The following is a 21,386-nucleotide window of genomic DNA, read 5'->3' as shown; positions in this document are numbered from 1 at the left end:
TACACTGCACTGCCTTTCCCAGACATTGGCTTATAATAGATAGGTAAGCTAACTTTATCTTAATTAAGGATAACTACAAATGACTTGGTAGAAAAACAGAAAGCACGTGTGACTTATTATTATCACTATATCACTGTCACCCCGTAGTTCATTGATTTGCTCGAGTGGACACTAGTAACATATCCATTTGTCCTAGTCCTGAGATTTTAGCAGCCTCTCTTTACTCATCCTTCCAAATGGTACCACATTGGAGGTTCTTTCAGGGTCAGGGGAATGAGACCCATCATTGTTACTGTTTTTGGCATATTGAATACGCCATGAGGAGCTTCCCAGGCTCTGCTGTGTGGGCAAGATACTCTCAGTAGCTTGCAGGATTCTCCGAGAGGGAGAACTAGACTATAAAAGGTCGTGCAGCTGCAAATGAAGCCGCACACTTCCGGGAGCTTTGTTTTATAGTTTCTGGATCTTGGCTATTGATGGGATTACATGGCACTGGGGACAGTTTGTGAGTGTGGCTGCCTAGCTTCGGGAAAATGGGGGATCTGGGTGGAGGAGGCCCAGTCCTGATGCAAGCAGGCTTGGAGATCTCAGCCCCGGTCCTACACACCTGGGTTTCTCTGCCGGTTCCTTCATGTGTGAGGCTCGCCCAAGCATGTGGAGAGTGGCCTTGTCCATGGCGTGGCTGGCACTTTGTGGCTAGAATTTCTGAAATTCTAAAAGCACTGAGAATGAGTGATGACTTTTTTTCAGTTAATGATAGTGTTTGTTGAAAAAGAGAAAAAAGAAAGAGGATACCCAAAATATTGAAACAGTGGGAAAAGCACACTTCTGCCACAGGCCAATGCATTGTATTTATTATGAGAGATAATACTTCCCTTGGGAAGGTGCTGGTGATGGCTTCTGATAAGGCAGTGGGGGAAAGCAAGAGGCTGACAGAGTGGAAGAGAAAAGACTCCACAGGTAGATAGTTTTTAAACAATATGTGGTGATTCTTCTTATCACTATGAAATTCAGGTTTTCTTGGGCCTGATGGAATACTTAAGCAAAAGCTGCACTTAGAAAATTCTGGGAATCTTGGAATTTGGCAAATATGTGTTTTTCCTTCTGGTACAAGTTATGGCAATAATCACTGCTGGCTTGTCTCTCATTTTTAAAGAAGGATATTTGTCCCCCTTAAGGAGAAGGGATCAGCCAAACCAAGGGCAATAGGAGGCTTCTCACAATGTTATATTGGGTTTCTTCTGAAAAAAATACAAGGAAAATGTAAATATTAGTTATATTGAAATGTAGCTTTAAAAACATGCTAAGTTATTAGATTCTTGCTACCTTCTCTGTGAAATAAGAAGTCAAGATTAACCTTGAAAGTTTTAAAAATGTATAAAAATTATTTATAAATTAACTCTTGACAGCTTCAAAGGCACATGTACAAACCCATAATGGGTTGACTCTAGTTTTACAATAGGTTCCTTACTGGCCAGCCAGTCTTCCTTTGTCTTTTCACTATTTTAATTTCTTATTTAGGTGAAGAATTAAACTATATTGAATTAAATTTCACTATAGCATAAATTATAATTCTTCTCACTGAATATGTTCATATAGCAAATATGGCCTGTAAAGTTATGAATCACTTGTTATCACTTCACTTGTCCTCTCATTGCTCATCAATTGGCTTGAGCAGGCGCCAGTAATGTCTCCATTCATCCCTGTGGCATACTAGTGTAGCCCAATGGCATCTGTTCATTCCAGGAGTAACAAGAGTATCAAACTGTTCATTCAGGGTCTTGATGAAGAAGTCCCACCATCTCATAGGTGGGCGACCAGGCGTTCTTTTGACGTCCCATGGAATCCAGTCGGTAACAGCTCTGGTCCAGCGGTCATCTCCAAATTGCATCATGTGTCCAGCCCATCTTATTTTCAATGCCTTGGCTAACGAGGCAGCATCTCTGATGCTAGTCGTCGACAGAGGTCAGAACTCTGAATTCCTTCTCTCACTTGAGTGAAACATGATACTCCAAGCATAGCTCTTTCGATTCCTCTTTGGGAGACCCAAATAGAGTTCCTATCCTGTTTGCATAGGGCCCAGGTCTCTGAGGCGTATGTTAGTGCAGGAAGAACAATGGAGTCGAAGAGATGTACCCAGAGCTGGTGTTTCTTCGTCCTCTTAATAACTTCTTCAATTCTCTTGAAGGTGTTCCACAGTGCCCTCTTCCTCCTGCACAGCTCAGGTGCCAGATTGTTCATCATGAACCCAGTTACACATAGCTGCTGCATTAGGAGATAGTCATTCCATTGAAAGCAAATGGAACGTCAGGAACTAGTCCATTTTTCATGAACATTGTCTTGGTGAGACTCAGCTGCAGACCTTTCCACATTCATGGTCAAAGTCGGCCAGCATTTGTGCCACCTGGCTAATGTTTGGTGTTATGAGAATGATGTCATCAGCAAAACGGAGGTGGTGTAGTTGCCGACCATCTGTCTTCATTCCCATTCCTTCCCATTCCGTTGCATGACATTCTCGAGGGTGGCACTGAAGAGTTTCAGTGAAATGGTATCACCCTGCAGAACCCTTCTCTTTACGTTGATGATCATTTCCTTGTAGAATGGTGAGATTCTGGTGGTGAATCCGCAATTCAGCTCATGGAGGATCCAGATACACTGAGTTTGAATGCCCTATTTGGCTAGGGCTTCGATGACTGCTTCAGTCTCAATAGAATCAAATCATGAAAATCATAAAATTTGTTAAAATATCATTGACAAAATAGATAAAGCATTGCTATTATCACAGATCTATTGGATTGCTTTTTTTCTCCCAATACAGTTCGAAGACATGCATGTAGCTAATTGTTACTTCAGTAATAGTGATCGCCAAATGAGAAATTCAATTTACCTTTTACAAGTTTTGTTTTTGATGTAAGAGTATGCTCCTAAGTAAGGTACATATGTACATTGTTACATCATTTTGTCTTGGATAATACATTTTGTTTATGTTGTTTGAAGGTATGTTCCCTTTTATAAAAAATTGAAAAGAGGAAATTCAGTGTGCATACCAAGAAAAGCCCTTCCCTCCACCTCACTCAGAATTGTCTTCACTGAGGACTAATAAAACCTACAGCAAAACAGGACTAACACCCGCAGGAACACAAACACCTATTAAAAGGAGCTTCATGTTCTGCATTTACTTGCTCTGTGCAAAACAACATGAGTGAAAAGAACATTGAAGCTGTTTTCCCAGTATTATAAAAGTTTTTGAAATTGAGGGACTATTTTAAAATCTCTGTGGACATTATGCAACATCTTATCATAGGAATATTTAATGTTGTGTGCATTATACAATATCTCATATCATAGAAATTGGTTTTGACCTTTGCAAAATATTGTTCTCTGGTCCTAATGAATAATTATTTGCTTAATTCGTTTTCTCAGTCAAGACTTCTAAGGACACTATTACACAATATTAGGAATAATAGAATCACTATCTCTGCTAGTGTGAAAAATGTTATTTTGGAGATAGTAAAAATTACATCTGCCACTTCAGTCATCTATTTGTGAGGGAACTTTCTGACCTTTCTAATATTGAAAAAGAACAAGTGTCAGTCTAAAACAAAACTTATAAAGTACTCCTAAAAATTGTCATGCTTCATTAGAAGCTATTCAGCGAGAAAATTAAGGACAACTATGAAGCCATTAATTGGACTTTAAAAGTTGCAAGCTAGTTTTAATTAAAACTGGCGGTAATTATTTAGCACACATCTGTGCCTTCTCTGAAGTCCTGACAGATTGTGCATCGGTATGAATCTGGCCACGCTCTTAAAATTTGCAGCAATGATGAGCGAGGTCTCCTTTGTGCCTGAGTCAGCCTAGAAACAAAACTTGCTGGAGGGAAACGTTTGAGCTACGCAACACTTACAGGCATTGTCAAATCATAAGGGCTACCACATATGAGACAGTTTTTCAGTTTCAGCAGTTGAATTATGATGACTGAACAGAACAGAATTTGTACTTCACACCTTATGAAAGTATAACCGAAAAGAGTGTATTGTTAGGTCCTTATAGAATGATTTATATAAGATATATAAAATTATTTATTATTTTAGCATAGACTCATGGCACATTTTCCTGGGAAAGTCCTTTGGCTCTACATTAGTCATGCTTTCTAAAATTGATTGAACTCCATTATTATGAATTACAGCATCTTTGTTCTTATATCCATGGAGAATGGATATGAGAACATATTCTATGTCAAAAGGGATTTAAGTGCTATTAAAAAAAAATCCTTGAATCCCTCAAGTCCTCAGGTATGGTATACAGATCACATTGTCAGTATTTGAAAAGAGAATAAAGGGGAGAGGAGTTTGCAAAGTGTGGATCAACTCAGCCTGCCTTGAGACCTGGATTTGTCCTGGTGGGACTGGCTAGTGGCCAACTCCAAGGCGGTGATTTGTAGCAGCTGCCCTGTGAGCCATCAATGCAGTCTGCAGCTTCTTCAGCAGAGAAGCTTTGCTTTTTTCTGAAGAGATTCCACAGCACCCCAGGAAGTTCCTCCTATCTCATTTCCCTGAGCATATCAGGTCTGCTATCCCTGGTGACCAAACAGCCATAAGTGTATCACTGTTTTGTGGGCCTGTGTAGGTTGGCAGAACCCTGCCAGACCAGTAGAGTGTGGCTCAGCCTCTATTAGGGATGGGCCTGCAGCGTGACTCAAAGTCATCAGCAGTGATGGAGGGTAGTTTACAAAGACAACGGAGAGACTGAGTCCATAAAAGACAAGAACGTTCGTAATATCTGTTGCGGAAGATAAACTTGACTGCAGGAGACTTTATCTATTGCTCACAGCCATAGTTTGTATTTTATAAGTTTGTTTTTTCGAGCTGGAGTGATAGCACAGCGGCAGGGCATTTGCCTTGCACGCGGCCGACATGGGTTCGATTCCTTCGCCCCTCTTGGAGAGCCCAGCAAGCTACTGAGAGTATCTCCCCCCGACCCCTGCCCATGGCAGAGCCTGGCAAGCTACCTATGGCGTATCTGATATGCCAAAAACAGTAACAACAAGTCTCATGATGGAGACATTACTGGTGCCCGCTCGAGCAAATCGATGAGCAACAGGATGACAGTGACAGTGACAGCTTTTTTGGAAGTGCCCCGCATAGTCCTGGGGTGCTCTTCTATTAAAAGCCACAGTTATTTTTTTAATAAAACAATTAATGTTGGACAGGCCTGAGGTGGAATAACCCACCCTCAAAAAAAAAAAAGAAGACAGGTAGTGACTTTGCTAACTAGAGAAATGTGAGCAATTAGCACCTGATAAAAGAGATTTGACTTGAAAATAGAGGTTGCAATCAGTACATGGTTCAGAATCTTTGACCCAGGAGCAAAAACAAATCCAAATACAGGTTACAGAAAGGGAGAAAGAGCAGCCTGGAGCTTGTTTCTCTATGTAGAAATCCTCTCGGGGATGAGGAACCAGACCCAGCCTCCTCTCATATGTTTACTGACAGAAAAGTAATGGACAGTCCCTTTCGTAAATAAACAAAAACAAACAAGTCTCCCTCCAGTCAGGGTCTTTGCAGCCTTTCTAGATGACTTATCGCAAATGAACCTAAAATATGTGTATCATAAAGTTCAGCTGCCTCGAGAATAATAGCCTGTGTAATAGAATGTACATCTTTGAAGTGCCCTGGATGCATGAGCCTTTGTGAAGAATTGTTTTCACATACTTTCCAGACTGTTGATTAATTAGAACTCAAATATGTCTTCTTGTAGGTGGGGAGGAAAGGTAATATTAAGAGTGATATGGAGGAAGTAAGGAGGGAGGGGGCAGTTAAGCAAGACCACTAACTCATTCATTATTGAGGGCTGCTATATGGATGGTCATCTTAAGAGTCTTATTTGCATAAGGCACATACAACTGGAGTAATGAGTATGAATTTACATAGAGTATATGTAAATTTTCACTTACATATCACTTGTCATCACTTGTATCACTTGTCATTCCATTGCTCATCGATTTGCTTGAGCAGGCACCAGTAACGTCTCCATTCATCCCTGTCGCATGCTAGTGTAGCCCACTGGCGTCTGTTTGCTCCAGGAACACTAAGAGCCTCAAACCGTTCATTCAGGGTCTTGACGAAGAAGTCTGACCATCTCATAGGTGGGCGGCCACCGGGATCACATCTCGTTGGAGAGCCTCGCATCCTGTTTTCGTAGGGCCCAGGTCTCTGAGGCGTATGTTAATGCAGGAAGAACGATGGAGTCGAAAAAATATGCCCAGAGCCGGAGTTTCTTCATCCTCTGAACAACTTCTTTGACGCTCTTGAAGCCGTTCCATGCTGCTCTCTTCCTCCTGTGCAGCTCTGGTGCCAAGTTGCTCATCTTGTTGAGTAGTTTGTCACATATAAGGTGTAGCTAATGCGATAGAAAGGGGTAGGGCACTCTTAGATGAAGTCACGCCTCCATGGGGTTGGCCAGATGCTGAGGATTATGGCTGTTGGACTCCTGTTTGCTGCCCCCTGCCTGGATGAGCTGTAACAAGCTGTAACACTGAGGACATCTTGGAGGTGGCAAGCTCCTCTTCCTGCAGACCCCAAGAACCCCAAGTCAGTCAGATCCACTGCAAAATTAGGTAACTATGCCAGAGGCACTCATACTTGCCCAGAAAGAAATGCTAATTATCTGCATGGTGTTGCTTGTCCTTTCTAAGTCCTTAGTGAAGGTTACTATTGGGTGTCTAAACTCTGACTCTCTTTTAATCCTTAATATTACAATGTCTTAGGAAAAGAGAGGCTGAACTGACCCTGAGAGGAGACCACCTCTTGCCCCCTAAAAGAATCAGATCAAATTTGATTCAGTAGAAAAATATCCTCAATAGAGCCCTTCAGATTCCAAAAATTTCATTAGAACTGTATCACCAGTAGTAGAGAAAAATGGCAAAATCAGTTAACATTTACATGAGAAAAGTATTTATTTTTACTCTCAAAAGTTAAAATTACTTTTATATGTTGGGTATAAAATGAGTACTAGATGTTTAAAGAAAAATGAAATAAGAAGACACTACCAAAATTGACCAAAATTGATTTGGAAAACAAATGTAAATTTTCAAATAAAATGAATTGATAGAGTGTGGGAGTGCTGTTCCTGAAGCAGAAAAGACAATAAATAATAGTGATTGGTTGAATTATTTGAATTTAAAAGGAATTTTTTTAATTAATTAATGTATTTGGGGTGGAGCAATAGCACAGCGGGAAGGGCGTTTGCCTTGCTTGAGGCTGACCTGGGTCTGATTCCTCCGTCCCTCTCGGAGAGCCCGGCAAGCTACTGAGAGTATCCTGCCCACACGGCAGAGCCTGGCAAGCTACCTGTGGAGTATTCGATATGCCAAAAACAGTAACAATAAGTCTCACAATGAAGACATGAAGACGTTACTGGTGCCCGCTCGAGCAAATTGATGAACAATGGGATCACAGTGATACAGTGACAGTGAATTAATTCATTTACTTTTTGTAATAGATTCCCGTGAGGTACAGTTACTGACTTTCAAACTTTCATGGTTACGTTTCAATCATACAATGTTCGAGTACCCATCCCTCAGCCTGTGCCCATCCTCCACCACCAATGATCCCAGTGGGCCTGCCCCCACCCCCACCTCATCCCTCCCACCCCGCCCTTATTCTGTGGCAGGGCATACCCTTAAAAGGAATATTAATATTTATTTGAAAAAATAATGGCTGGGAATTTTCCAAAGGTCATATTGATCCCCCAGATCAGAAGTGTTGGACATATTCAAGTGGAGGAGAGCTGAGAGAGTCTTAACACCAACACACTGCAGTGAAACTGCAGAATGTGCTTTGTGGAGATCTTGAAAACACTAAAACACTTAAAGCACTCACAGAACAGTGACAGATTAAACTCTTCAGCAACAACATAGGAGACAGAAGACATAGATAAAACTCTCAAAGTGCTGAAAAAAAATAACTGTCACCTAAAATTGAGTGCTCAGAAAAATCATGTCAAGTATAAAATGTTAAAAAAGTATCAAAATTTTAGCTAAGAACTCAGAGCTTACTACCAGTAGTCTTGCCATAGTATAAAGATTAAAGAATATATTTCAGAAAATAGCATAAAAAGGAAGATCTAAGATAAAGGAAGAATTGGTGTACAGGGACGTTGGTAAGCAGATAATTAGTTCATTGTACATCACTGCACACTGTACATGACGATTATCGTGACTTCTTAAATGAATAAAATAGATGAGCCTCTAGGGTGATATTGAATAAATAAGAGATAAAGCAAAAATACATTAGAAATGATTAACAAGGATGTGTGAAACAATGAAATACTGCTTGTAACCTACCAGATGCCGCCTATCTAGAACACAGTAAACATCAGGTACTGGTGCGAGTGTAGACATACAAGGACCCTCGTTCATTGCTGGTGGGAATGGAAATGGGGCAGGCACTGGGAAAGCTGCCGAATACTGCACCTTCCTACATGCATAGCCCAGCTAAGAATCTCCAGGAACTGCACTTGTGTTCTCTGAGCAGTGCTTATAGGGTCTCCTTCCCTTCCAAGAAAATTCAGCATAAAGTGTAAATTTTGACCCAAATCTGAGTACATAAAATATGAAAAATGATTAGTGATCCAGTGAACAGAATGCCTTCACAAATTAATGTATAAGCTTGCATGCATGCATTTTGTGAAATGCATAAAATAGTGTGTAAACACTAATAAAAGGAGGTACCTGTGAATAAAAGTTCAGATGCTTAAACAATAATATTCACTTGAATTCCCTGTGGTACATATGCTATTTGTAACTTGTCAGAAAGTTAGAAATCTCATGTATCAAGTAACTAGAAACTTTGAGTTACTGAGAACTCTCATACAACCATTGTTGAATGGCTTATTGTGTAAATTTGAACATTTGAAAACCTTCACTCAGCATTTCACCCCTTTGGCTGTGCTCCAAAGATTATATGCTTTTTTTGTATGTCAGGGGCATGCAAAACTATGCTCACTGTAGTACTGGCTACATTAGTGTTTTTTTAAGTGCTATTAATAACAGTAAAATCAATAGGAAAGGTGTTATCTGTTAAGAAAACAGACAGTTTGGGGGCTAGAGCAATAATACAGTGGGTAGGACATCTGCCTTGCATGCGGCTGACCTGGGTTTGATTCCCAGCATCCCGTATGGTCCCCCGAGCACTGCCAGGAGTAATTACTGAGTGTAGATCCAGGAGTATCCCCTGTGCATTGCTGAGTATAACCCAAAAAGAGAAAAATATATACACACAAGAAAATAGATGGTTTTATACCAGAGAAAAACTGATGAACTCAATACAAAAAACAATGTGAATAAACCTTGTAAGAAGCTTTAAGTGTGAGCAAGGAGTAGCTTACTTCATATGATTTCTATGAAATTTAAGATTAAAGAATTTAGCTTTTGAAAAGCATATCTCAGGAGGCTTTATTGGAAGGAAAGATAGGCTCATTCCTTTTTAAATACTTATAAGGGCAAGAGGACTACAAAAGCACAGGAATGGAAGGGAATAAGAAGCTCCTTTAGTGACGTTCTATTTCTTCAATTTCTTCAAAACGTATACTTCAATTAGGTATAATGTTTTGGTAGCTCCTAAGTACCATTTTTATGCAAGTATGTAAGTTTGTTATCCCAAGTATTGTAAATGAATGTCTGATTAGAGCAGCACGGACTTGATTTCTACAGACGTTCGTGCAGTTTGGGCATGCTTCTCTCCATCCGCTCTTCCTGTTCCCATCAGGCCTTGATAGCAGCAGCCAGTGCCCCACCACCACCACCACCACCACCACCACCACCACCATGGCTTTGATTGAGGCTGTATTTTCTGCCAGTGGAGCCAGAGAGTCCTTTATGAAGATTGTCAAAGATGGAGCTTCTCAAAATAGGAGCTGAATTTAATAAATCCTCAAGAACTCTTCTTCCTGGTGGGAGAATATGTAACATGGTGTTGAAGGGGCGTTGCTCTGAGAGACTTCTTCAAGGCCTCGGTCCCTGAGGCCTGGAAGCTGGTGGAGGAAGGAACAACCTTCAAGAGGAGAATCCTGTGGTTCACCCGGGCTGGGGCGGCAGCAGCCTGAATCTGCCTGGTGGCACTGTGGCAGCTTGGCCAACTGATTCCACCGACACTTTAGTTCTCTGCCCTTGCTCCCACAAACCCACATCTCCTGCCTATCCTTGTGTATGCTCTCTCCGAACATGGATGTAGGAAGATTTTAAAATGTCCTTGGCTAGAGCAGATAATACATTTTTAAAACTATGCTTGGATCTCTACAGTATAAACCTTTGGGGCTGGGGATCAGGAGACAGAGAACACTTCTCTTTGTTTCCTCATGTTTGTGCAGCTGTGGTGCTGGCCTTGCCAGGGACTTTTCCAGGAGGGAGCTGCTGGTATCTTTAATGCCAGCCAGTGGCATTCAGTTATTAAGCGAGATGAAAACAAAATTACCCCTTCCTGCTGTTGCTACTGTTGCTATAGCAACCGACCTGTGGTACCTGCCATCCCCTCCCACTGACTAGGTGGTGTGTGGGCTTTTCTCAAGCCCAAATTTAATCTTCACTGTGGCATAGTTCACTATGCAAGCAGATGTTTCATTCATCAATCAGCTTTTCAGCATTTACACAGAAGGTGATGTTGTTCTGTTCTCACTCAAAGACACAAAGTTTTAGAATCAGGAATATCAAACACTAATATATATGGCCATTTTGGTACAATTAACTCCTCCCTGATCTAGAGGCCTGCCAAGGTGCCAGAGCCAGGAATGGTCTGTGAATATCTGCCCAAACCTGAAGGCAGAACTAGAGACTTTCAAATGCTTTAGGCTGTTTTCTTCAATGTTTTTTTTTTTTTACCATCTGCAGAAATGTAACTAAAACTGGGAGCATGCTGGGGGGATTCCCTGTGTGTTATGACAGGTATTGGCTGGAGAAAAATGCATACATTCATAGCAGTTGCATCATGCACTTTAAAGCAGAACTTTTAAGCAGAAACAAATGTTGAAAATGACTGTTTGCTAGCTGTGCTCGAAAATTTCTTCTCATTTTTTATTGTAAAATAAACAATGATTAGGTGGAAAAACACAAATGCTAGCTCTAGCTCCTAATGCCACGACAACCTGCAAACCTACTATCTAAATGTCTGGAAATGTCTATAAGATGAGTGCCTGCGCTCGGTGGAGGCAGCGCATCCGCTGGTCGAAACGTGCTAGGAAGACACGAAAAGCATCTCCCAGGGAATAACGGGTCACCACTAAAGACCTTCCAGACACGCCCCTACAGTTTGCAGTCACGTGTAGACAGCATTCTCTGTAGGTCTGCAGGGCTTAAGGGTAAGATGTCTAGTGGAGGCACTTGGCATTTTAGTGACATGATCGGATGGAGATGGTGCTGTGGTGGGACAGCAGGAAATTCAGAACCTCGGAAACAGTGAACATTCAGAATTCTCACAATTTTGCTGCTTTTGGTCAGTTCAGTACCAGGATCAGGCAGCCAAGAAAATGATTTCACCTTAGTCTCTGAAGCTGCCGGATGCTCTGTCTATCTGCTGGAGCCAGGAGATGGGTTAAGACTCCCAAGCATCCATTTGCCTTCCTAGGAAGTAACCAATGATCGAGATTTTTCTGAGGAGTAAGTGAAATAAAAAATATGTGTTCCCTATCTGCTGGAAAAGATCAAATTCAAAGACACTCCTGTCTAGAAGGAGAAAATGAAATTAATCATTTTAAAGTTCTTTGTTCTATCAAAGGAAAAACTGAATTCAAAGGATCTGAAGAGAAAGGAAGCAAACTATCCAAAAATCAAGACCTAAATCTTTTTTAACAAAATGGTATGGCAGTCACTATACAATGCTAAAACATGCCATCTATGAAGAAGAGGAATAAGTGATGCATGAAGAGGCACGTTGAAGGGAAAAGGGAAATGAAAGTGACGAGAACATAAAAGATAAGAAGAAACTGCTGACCTCAAAAGCAGAAGAGAAATCAAAACTGAAACTAAAGCACTTATCAAAGACAAAATGTGGTAAACTTTTGAAGTTAAAAAAAAAAAACAGCTGAATGTGCCTTTTACGCTGCAGTTGTAATATTCCATGATATCTGTGAATGGTGTTCTATAAATTATGTTAAATAATGACAGACATTTTATTCAAAATATATTTTAATCCAATCAGCCTCAGGCCTCTCTTCTGTTGGACTACCTTCTAAATGATTATAGTTATGGGGTGGGAAGACTGGGTCCATGGTCTAGCATGTGCCTGTAGGCAACATACACACATGCACACGCACATACACTCACACAATTTCTAGGAAATTATATTTCATATATATGTATATGTATATATACATTGTAAAAAACTAAGGCTCGCCGAGGGGCGAGAGCACTCTCGGGCTCTCCGGGCGGCTCTGTCTCACCGCCCGTGTTCGGTGCCCCAGAACCGCTGTGTATGCTGTCGGTCAAGGGCAGGCGACAGAAGGAAGAAGGCCAAACTGGTTGCTCGATCAGTTTATTTCATTCTCTCTCCGCTTCTCTCCCAGCTCTTGGTCTCTCTCTGGATCTGTGGATCTGGCCCCCGTGGATCTGGCCCCCCAACCCACTCTTACAGCCTAGTTAAATCTCCACAGCATGAGGGGGTTGGGGCGTACACATAGGTGTGGTCACCATCAATAGGGTAAGGTTCCTTTCCCTAGGGGATGCTTCTCCTAGGACTTAATTCTCTTTCAGCAGGAGGATCCACCCAAGGGCGGAGTCCCATGAATGTGTTTCTCTTCTCCTCAGCCAGCAAACATATAAGAATTCATAATATTAATTATTTTGTATGGACACAATAAGAGATGCATTAAAGCTTATAGAATTGCTCTCCTGGGGCCATCTCAATCTCAGACTACAGTGCTCAGGCCAGATCAGTCTTTCCTATCCCTGGCAGGGTCCCAGTCTCATAATTACTATTGGATCATGACAGGATTTGTCTATGATCAAGCTCTTAACTTATAGTTAAGAATTAGGCACTTTGGCCAGGCCCATCTCGATGCCAGGGTAGCACATAACTCGCCGCTTGCCCTGAATCCTTCCCGTCCCACGTCGGGGACCCTGCTTTGGGGTGCTAGGAACTGAGGGCAACTGAGGCTTAAGTGGAGAAAGCAGATGCCCGGGGGGGGGGGAATAATATTTGTGGCCAATTAATTCCCAAGTTATAAAAACATAATATTGTCTTCTTGTGTCTATACAAAACAGACATAGCTTTAAAGTAAATTATTCAAAAGGCACAAGAAGAGGAGAAAGGCAATATTAACTTATTCAGTATCCTAGGAAGGTCTGACCTTGCAAATTAGCAGAGTCAGATTAAGGGAAAGCCGCGGATTAACTCTTTTGGGGAAGAGAGCATGGAGAAGTGATTATAGCTAAACGAAGGGATGGGAGAGATTCGGGAACACCTTGATGGGTGAGACTGGGGTTAAGCCTAAACTCCCGGGGAAAACCGGGACAAGCTACTTGTGGCAAGCGGGGAGAGGACAAAGTAATGTCATCCTACAATACATATATATCAGGAAGTTGATATTCATGTCTATAAGAAGATCCAGGGCCGGAGCGATAGTACTGCGGGTAGGGCATTTGTCTTGCATACGGACGACCCGGGTTCAATCCTGGGCATCCCATATGGTCCCCAAGCACCACCAGGAGTAATTTCTGAGTGCAGAGGCAGGGGCAAACCCTGATCATTGCTGGGTGTGACCCAAAAAGCAAAAGTAAAATAAAATAAAATAAAATAAAATCCTCCGTTGTGAAAAGTTCTGAGAAAATTTATCACATGAATGTACTTGAAGATCAAGAAAAGAATCACAATTTAAAACACATTGAAGTTTTGCTGTCAAGAGCTAACTATTTTCTAAGAGAAAGAAGAAAAGTGCCGACTATAGAGGCAGGTGGGGGTGGGGAATTTGGAGCAGGAGGGATGAAGACATTGGTGGTAGAAAGTGTCCACTGGTGAAGGAATGGATGTTGGAACATTGAAGGACTGAAACCCAATCATGAACAACTTTGTAACAGTGGATCTCACTGTGGTTCAATTAAAAACAGAGCTAAATTTTTTTTTGTAAGTAAGTCATTAAAAAAGAAAGTAACAATGTCATAATATTGAAAGCAGATATAAATATAACTTAAAAATAGTTTTGGCTTTAAATTAGCCTGCATTTACAAAATTGGAAAAGGGAACTTTTTTCAACCAGGCACACCAGGTAACTTTTCTCCCACTGGCTTATCACTGAAGGTTTCAAGTTCTGTTGGGATCTGGGTATTCAGTTCTAAGCCATAGACTGGATGCTACCCTGTAAAGCTTTTTGTAGGAGACCAAATATATCAGAAATAATTTCACGAAGTGATTGATAGTTAAGATAAAGACAAAGAGGGGAAATTCAGCATATGCTCCTCTAATACTGGAGGAAAGCTTGTCTGAGTCCTTGCTGAAGAAGTGAGGCTTAGGTTGATACCCAGAAATGCATCTGTACCTTCTGTCTGTACACAGTGTGTGTGCTTGCTCAGTCATGCCCACATGAGAGGTGTGCTACTGAGAATTAGTGGCACCTTAGAAGAAGTAAATGTAAAAACTGTACGCATGGGTGGTCCAGTCATTTTATAGTCGTTATAAAAGGTTAGTTAATAATTAAAATAGTGAATACTTTTAAATCAATGATAAGATCAACATAAGATAACACATTATCCTATGTTAATTTTTTAAATATTTTTATCTTATGTTAATAAGAAGACATAACTGTAGCACTGCAGCACTGTCATCCTATTGCTCAAATAACAAAAAATGCATATCTTTCAGTATTTTAAATTTCTAGGAGTTCAAAAGGGAATTAACAGTAGGATATCTAACATAACATAACTCAGAAAATAGGTTAGGTGGAATAGAAGTAGATTATTACAATTTTATCTTTTATCCAATACTGAAAGGTGACTAGATTAAGGTTAAGTTATATAATTTTAAAAAGTGATAAATTTCAACTGGAGCTCTATTTCCTTAATTCTAAGTTGAACAAATATATTTAGAAAATATCTGACGCATATCTATTAAAGAACAAAATTATAAAATTTTGCAATATTTTCCCATAACTTAATTTTGATATTAAAGTCCTAACCAATTAAACCTGAAAGTATAATGAGAAAATAAATAAAAGATATAATATTGTTTAAAAGTGACAAATAGTAAATGGTGCTTTGAAATGTTGTTTTTGGTGTAGAAAATTCTAAAAATTTATCAGAATAAAAATAAAAACTTGGGCTGGAGTGGTAGCACAGCAGGTAGGGCATTTGCCTTGCATGCGGCCGACCCGGGTTTGATCCCCAGCATCCCATATGGTCCCCCAGCACCGCCAGGTATAATTCCTAAGTGCATAGGCCAGGAGTAACCCCTGTGCATCATCAGGTGTGACCCAAAAAGCAAAACAAACAAAACAAATAAATAAATAAATAAAAACTTGGAAGTTTTAGTATGGTAATCTGACCGGAACTATAAAAGAAGCAATAATCACCACACAGGAAAAATATATGGCCTAGTCTCTAAAATAGTAGAATAATCTATTTCTAAAGCAAAAGTATTATTTTCACTGATGTATCCTTAGTGTCTGTAAGCATGTGAAAACATAGTACTTGATTTCTATGTATTAGAAATGAAGAATGAATAAGTGAATGAAAAAATGAGCTACTTAAAGTTGAGACCACATGTCTTTTATTCTCAATAAACTAGTGTAGCTTCTTCAACATAGTAGGCATCTACTTCAAGGTTATTAATTAAATACTAGTCATCAATCATAATAAGTGAATCACATAAATTTATTATATTATCTCTATTTTTATTATTTTTCTCTAATTCACTCATGTGCCCAAATTTTTATCATCTAGCTTTATAATTAAAATATCTCTGTAGAGCATAGTAACAGACACCTGAGTCAAATTTACACCTGGAATTTTATACCTACTGTTGTTAAATACATATCCCTTTGAAAAGGAGTGATTGAGAGTGAATGTTTTAGTCATCATCATTGTCTTCTTCTTGTCTTCACCCCCCCATATCCTGTACAGATTTTATTTGAAATGACAAAGGAATTATAAAATACAGAGAGAGATAGTCACGGTATTTCAGAGATGTGGTATTGACCATATATTCTTGGCCATATATTCTTCGAGTTAGTACTATACCTATATAAATAAAAATCTTGTGGGGATTGGAGAGATTTTCTGTGGTTAATAATATGCTTGCCTGACACACAGTTGACCCCTGTCCAACACCGACACTGCATATGGCCCCCTGAGTCTCCCCTGGAGTAGTTCCTGAGCACATAGCGATGAGTAATCCCTGAGCACAGCCAGGTATGGCCTCAAAACCTAAAAACAAGCTTATAATCCACCATAGAGTAGCTTATTTTTTTCAAAAGTTTAAATTAAGGTTACCATATAAGGTTTATTTCAGCACCATTTATTGCGTATCCAACAAGGCACTTGACCATTGTAGGCCTGCAATGAGTATTTATTGAAGGAGAGTGAAGACATGACTGTTTTCTCAAGTGTCTTTTAGCAAACGTGGTGCTAGCTGCTAAACATGAGGAAGTAATGTGCTGCTTTGTCAGATAAAACCATAATGATTATTGACTATTCAAGAAGCCAAGTAGGTCTTGTAAGTCAAGACAATCTTACAAATGGAAAATTGCAAGTATCATCCCCTGATGATAATCCTGGAATATCATTCTTATTGCACAAGTACAGAATGAGGCTTAAGCACCATGTCCAAGTTTCATGGGCAATAAGTATTGGAGGAGATAGAAGCAGCTCCATGACTTTCTGAATCTAGAGGTCAAGTTCTTCTGATTTGACAAATATTCTGCTATAAACCCTACAAGAAAAGTCATTAACTGCAGTGGTCTGGGTTTCTGGTGCAGCCTTCCTGTCTGTCCTAATCTCGGTGTCTCCATCCAGTTTTAACACACCACAGTGCACATGTGAATCTGTATTGTTGCTGCTATTCCTTTAAACGAGGTAAAGAAAATCTCTATATTGTGACATGAAAATTGCATGGATTTATAGAATATGCTCAGTTTTGTCTTTTAACCTGCCAAGTCTCATTTACTATCTGGCCCTTTTCAGAAAATGTCTCTCTCCTGGAACTAGGCTGTGTTGGATGCTCTCAGTGTGGGCAATGGTTATTCAATTGTGCACAGATGAATGTGCCATTTGCAAATAGATATTTCTCAGCCCTGCAAAATTTCTGGAAACTCTTTTCTTCTACTTTGATACAGAAAGAGAATCCAAATGACAGCTAGTATGTTGAACTGATGCTTAATATGAAAACTGATTTTATTCTCTGACCAGTTTCTTCTAGATAATTGACAGAAATTTCCACATGAAAGAAGTGTATCTTTAATAAATTATTTCCATGAACATTTTGCTTTTAAAAATTATTCTCTAGTTTCCTGTGGATGCATCATCTAAGTAGAAAACAGTGGTACACCGATCAGTTACAAAGAATACATAATAAATGTGTATAATTTCTTTATTCAGCCAAACATGCTGAATGTTAGACATTGAACTAAATAAGCATAGGTAATATATGGTCAGTCACCTAAATAATTTGCTACTTACTTTTCAACCATTGATGTGCTATACAACCTTTGAATTGTTTTACATAATATAATCTTCCCTAAACAAAATAATAAATTAAAACTTTCTGATATGATTTAATGCAAGTGAAAACAAACAAATTTTCCACAATCACAGAAGAGGAAAGTTTTCTCTAAAGCAAACCATGAGGTTTTTAACTGAGATCTTAAGTTGAGAATTGATTCATCGTCAGCTGTGTTATGAAATAAAGCAGCTCACTAAGAGTTTTTAATTAAACAGTGTGTAAATTATTCAGATAGAATCGTTGCAGCTATAGCTTGTAAAAAAAAAAGATGCAAATCTGTGGTACTTGATTTAACTGTACAACAGCAAATGAGCTTAGGGAATCAAGAAAGCAATTTACATCTTAAAGCACAAGCTCAGGGACCAGGCGGTTCTGAGTGCTCTATAATGCATAGGCAGCAGTTGAAAACAAATTTGGCAGAGCAAAACACTCAAACACACATTCGAGCTAATGATGGAAAGCACTGGTGTAACCAAAGTAAAAAAAAAAAATCAAAAGAAACCTATAAAAATCTCATGCAATTTGGGACTGCTTGAATTCGGGTGGGGAAAATGTGTTGCTTTTTAAAAAATACACAGTGCTCAGATTAAAAGTATAAGAACATTATACTAAAGAACCAAAGAAAAATGTTTTTAAATATACACTCCTCAGTTAATTACATTAGTTCATTAGCTATGTGGAAACTAATCGTGCTGTTGCAGAGAAATTGTTCTAAGTAGGGACTAGTGGAGCTAAAAATTGCCTTGGAGAAGTGACAAGATATACAACAAAGGGGAGGTTTTCCTATAAAACCATTATAGTGTCCCAGAAATTCCAGATATTAATAGTAACAATTTAGATTTTTTAAATCAGACAAAGCCTCTGTGAATTCACACAAAGCAGAACACATTTGTAGCTTGATTTCTACTCCAGGTTTTCAAACTGTGTAGCGCAATCTAGTGACCTGGAGGTCTTACTGCATTCTAGTCTTCCTACATAGTACAAATAGGTGAGATTATTTATTATTTCATATGATTTCTCATCTCTCCAAATTGAGATAAAATTGTTACTTTCATTGATACCATTGTTGCTTACTTAAAGCAAATGTTGTTGAAGTACTGTTGCTTCACTGTACTACAGAATGCTCAATGTCGAAAGATCTGTCAGTGCTTTAATTCACTTCCACCCAGTGTGGCAGCACCCAGAGGTCACTGACCTCTCCTGCCTCTGCAGGTCTCAGGGTCAGGGTCACACTGGTTGCGGTTTTTTGCCATTTTTCTTGCCTTGGCTGTTTGTACTCCATGTGTAAGTGAAGCCACTGGTGATTGGGTGATTGTCATCCACTTCCTGATTGATCTCTCAGAGCAGAGACACCTCAACAGCCATCCACTTTGCCACAAAATGCAAGACTTGATCATTCACAATACCAAGTAGTGCTCCATTGTGTATAGGTTCCTTTTTCTTCAGTGTTTGTCAGCGGACATTTCGGAAGATTTTATGACATTTATTATTCTTACCACCCACCGCAGAGGTCTGATTGGGGATATGTGGTATGTGTGTGTGTATCATACATATAACTATGTAAGTGCATAGTTATGTACTTATGTACATCTATTATAATTCATATTAGGACAGAAATGCTTATTTTGTGTTAGTCAGTATATAAAAAATTTAAAAATATAATTCATTTGTTTTGAATATAAAGTGTCCTCATGTATAATTTAAAAGAAAAGTATAACATATTTTCTCAATTTTAATGAGAGAATATTGGTTCCAGCAATTTTTCTATGTTCCTTTTCCTTAGATTAATTATGATCAAACTATAGAAAACAAAGTAGCCTTGTAAATAAATGGTGTACACTCTTAGCTGATAGGAGTGTTTTCCTATTTCAGTGTTTTATCAATTATTAAAATATAAATATAAAGTATCAAGTCTGTTTCATTTTCTATTCATTATAGTAGTGGGTATTAGAGATATTATTTCATACTCATTTTATTATGTATTATATATGTGAATATTGAAATAAGTTCTGATGATAGGTAATATATAATTATACATTAAAAATAGATTCTGAATTATATTTTTCAGTTAGAGTCACACTCTATGAGCTCATGTTTTTAAATGGACTGTTTTGCATCTTAGAGATACCTCCATTAGACTAACTCTGACCACATGAAAATTCCCTTTGGCCTGCACAGTGTTTATTAAAAAAGATGTGTATGCTCTGTGGGAGTCAGACACTCAACATCACTGTGACCTTTATCGTATAAATCCATACACACGTGGGATTTTTTTCACGAGTGAGTAAAGTCCCTGATTTATTTTTGAAGAAACAAATATAGGGAGATTAAACTCTGATAGCAAATTTAACTATAAAACAGTTACTAGTAGAAGTAATATATCAAGTTCTGAAAGTCTATTAATTTCCAAAATAATGTTAATAATGATAACTATTGCTTTTATGTTGTATCATGCACTGACTTCTAGATATGCATTAGTATGTTTCTTACATGAACTTCATGAGATATACTTTATCATCTTGATTTTACAAAGAAGGCTGTTGAAACATGGATGTGAAGTATACTGTCTGACTTGTCTACATTTACATTTGAGTCCACATTACTTAGCCTGCTTCTTCTTACTGAGTATTTAATTGTATCTGAAATTATATAAACTTGTATGTCTTCCACAAATACAACAATTTGGAATTCTTTCATTCTTTGTGTTCAAAGTATTTGGGGGAAAATATGACTAATTTAGGTATACAATTAGAAGTTGAAAGCTAGTTTTTGAAGATTTCCCCTCTTACCATTTGTAAAATTATAAAGGGAAATAATTTTTTATTGCTGTATAAATTATGTGGGTCACTTTTATGTATCAGAGAATTATCCACAGTAATCTTATGAGGTGTATAATTATCTTCCTTGTCCAGGAAGTAAAGCAAAATGAGTAGAAATTTTTTCCAAGGTGAAGGTGACCCTTGCAATAAGTAGTAATAATAGAATTTAAATAGATAATAGAATTTAAAGTCTGTTTCTTTAAAGTTCTGAATCTTCATTGCAATGTTTGTAAATAATGGTAAGATTCTCTGTTTAGACATGGGAGCACAATATTTCTGATTAATTCCATCACGTTAATTGCTCTTCTGAACTTATTTATCTTGTTAATCTTCATTTGTAGGAAGTGTAGCTGGAAAAATTTTGTTAAGTAGATTTCTGTGCATAATAGGTCTTTATTGGAATATATTAAGATTTCACAAAAACAGCGGGGGAAGTGGCAGAGCACATGTGAGAGTGTGCGAGGTTTCTCGTTCTATCCATCAAGCTCTGTAGGCGCCATCAGAATTAGTCTTGGTAACCCTGGGCCCTGTGTAGCCAAGCACTGAACCAGCTGACATAGTATCTCCATGAGTGCCCTGCTCCACACCCCAGCACTACTGCTCAGATGCCTCTGAAATAATTTGGGGTATGCCACACCTGGCAGTGGTCAGATCCTACTCCTGGTTCTGCTCATTGCTGACGGGACTCAAAGGACCAGATATAGTGTTGCCAGTCAAATCCTAGCTAGCCAGCTGTATGCAAGGCAGCCCCTATCCAATGTACTATCTCCCCAGCCCTAGATAACATTTTTTAAAGTATTACAAGTATGTGTTCCCTGAAATTTTAGCATTTTTTAACTATTGCATGCTCAACAACAAAAACATC

The 21,386-nt window shown here is 38.9% G+C and overlaps 1 protein-coding gene across 6 annotated transcripts in view; it reads left to right on the top strand.

Moving 5' to 3' along the window:
* CNTN5 (contactin 5) overlaps window positions 1-21,386 on the top strand; it is an 832,499-nt gene that overhangs the window by 499,753 nt on the left and 311,360 nt on the right. The window lies entirely within an intron of this gene.

The sequence above is a fragment of the Sorex araneus genome, chromosome 3 (assembly GCF_027595985.1).
Source record: "Sorex araneus isolate mSorAra2 chromosome 3, mSorAra2.pri, whole genome shotgun sequence".
In the NCBI taxonomy this organism is placed as follows: domain Eukaryota; kingdom Metazoa; phylum Chordata; class Mammalia; order Eulipotyphla; family Soricidae; genus Sorex; species Sorex araneus.
Note: the sequence above shows the minus strand (reverse complement) of the source record. Positions and strands in the feature narration are given on the sequence as shown.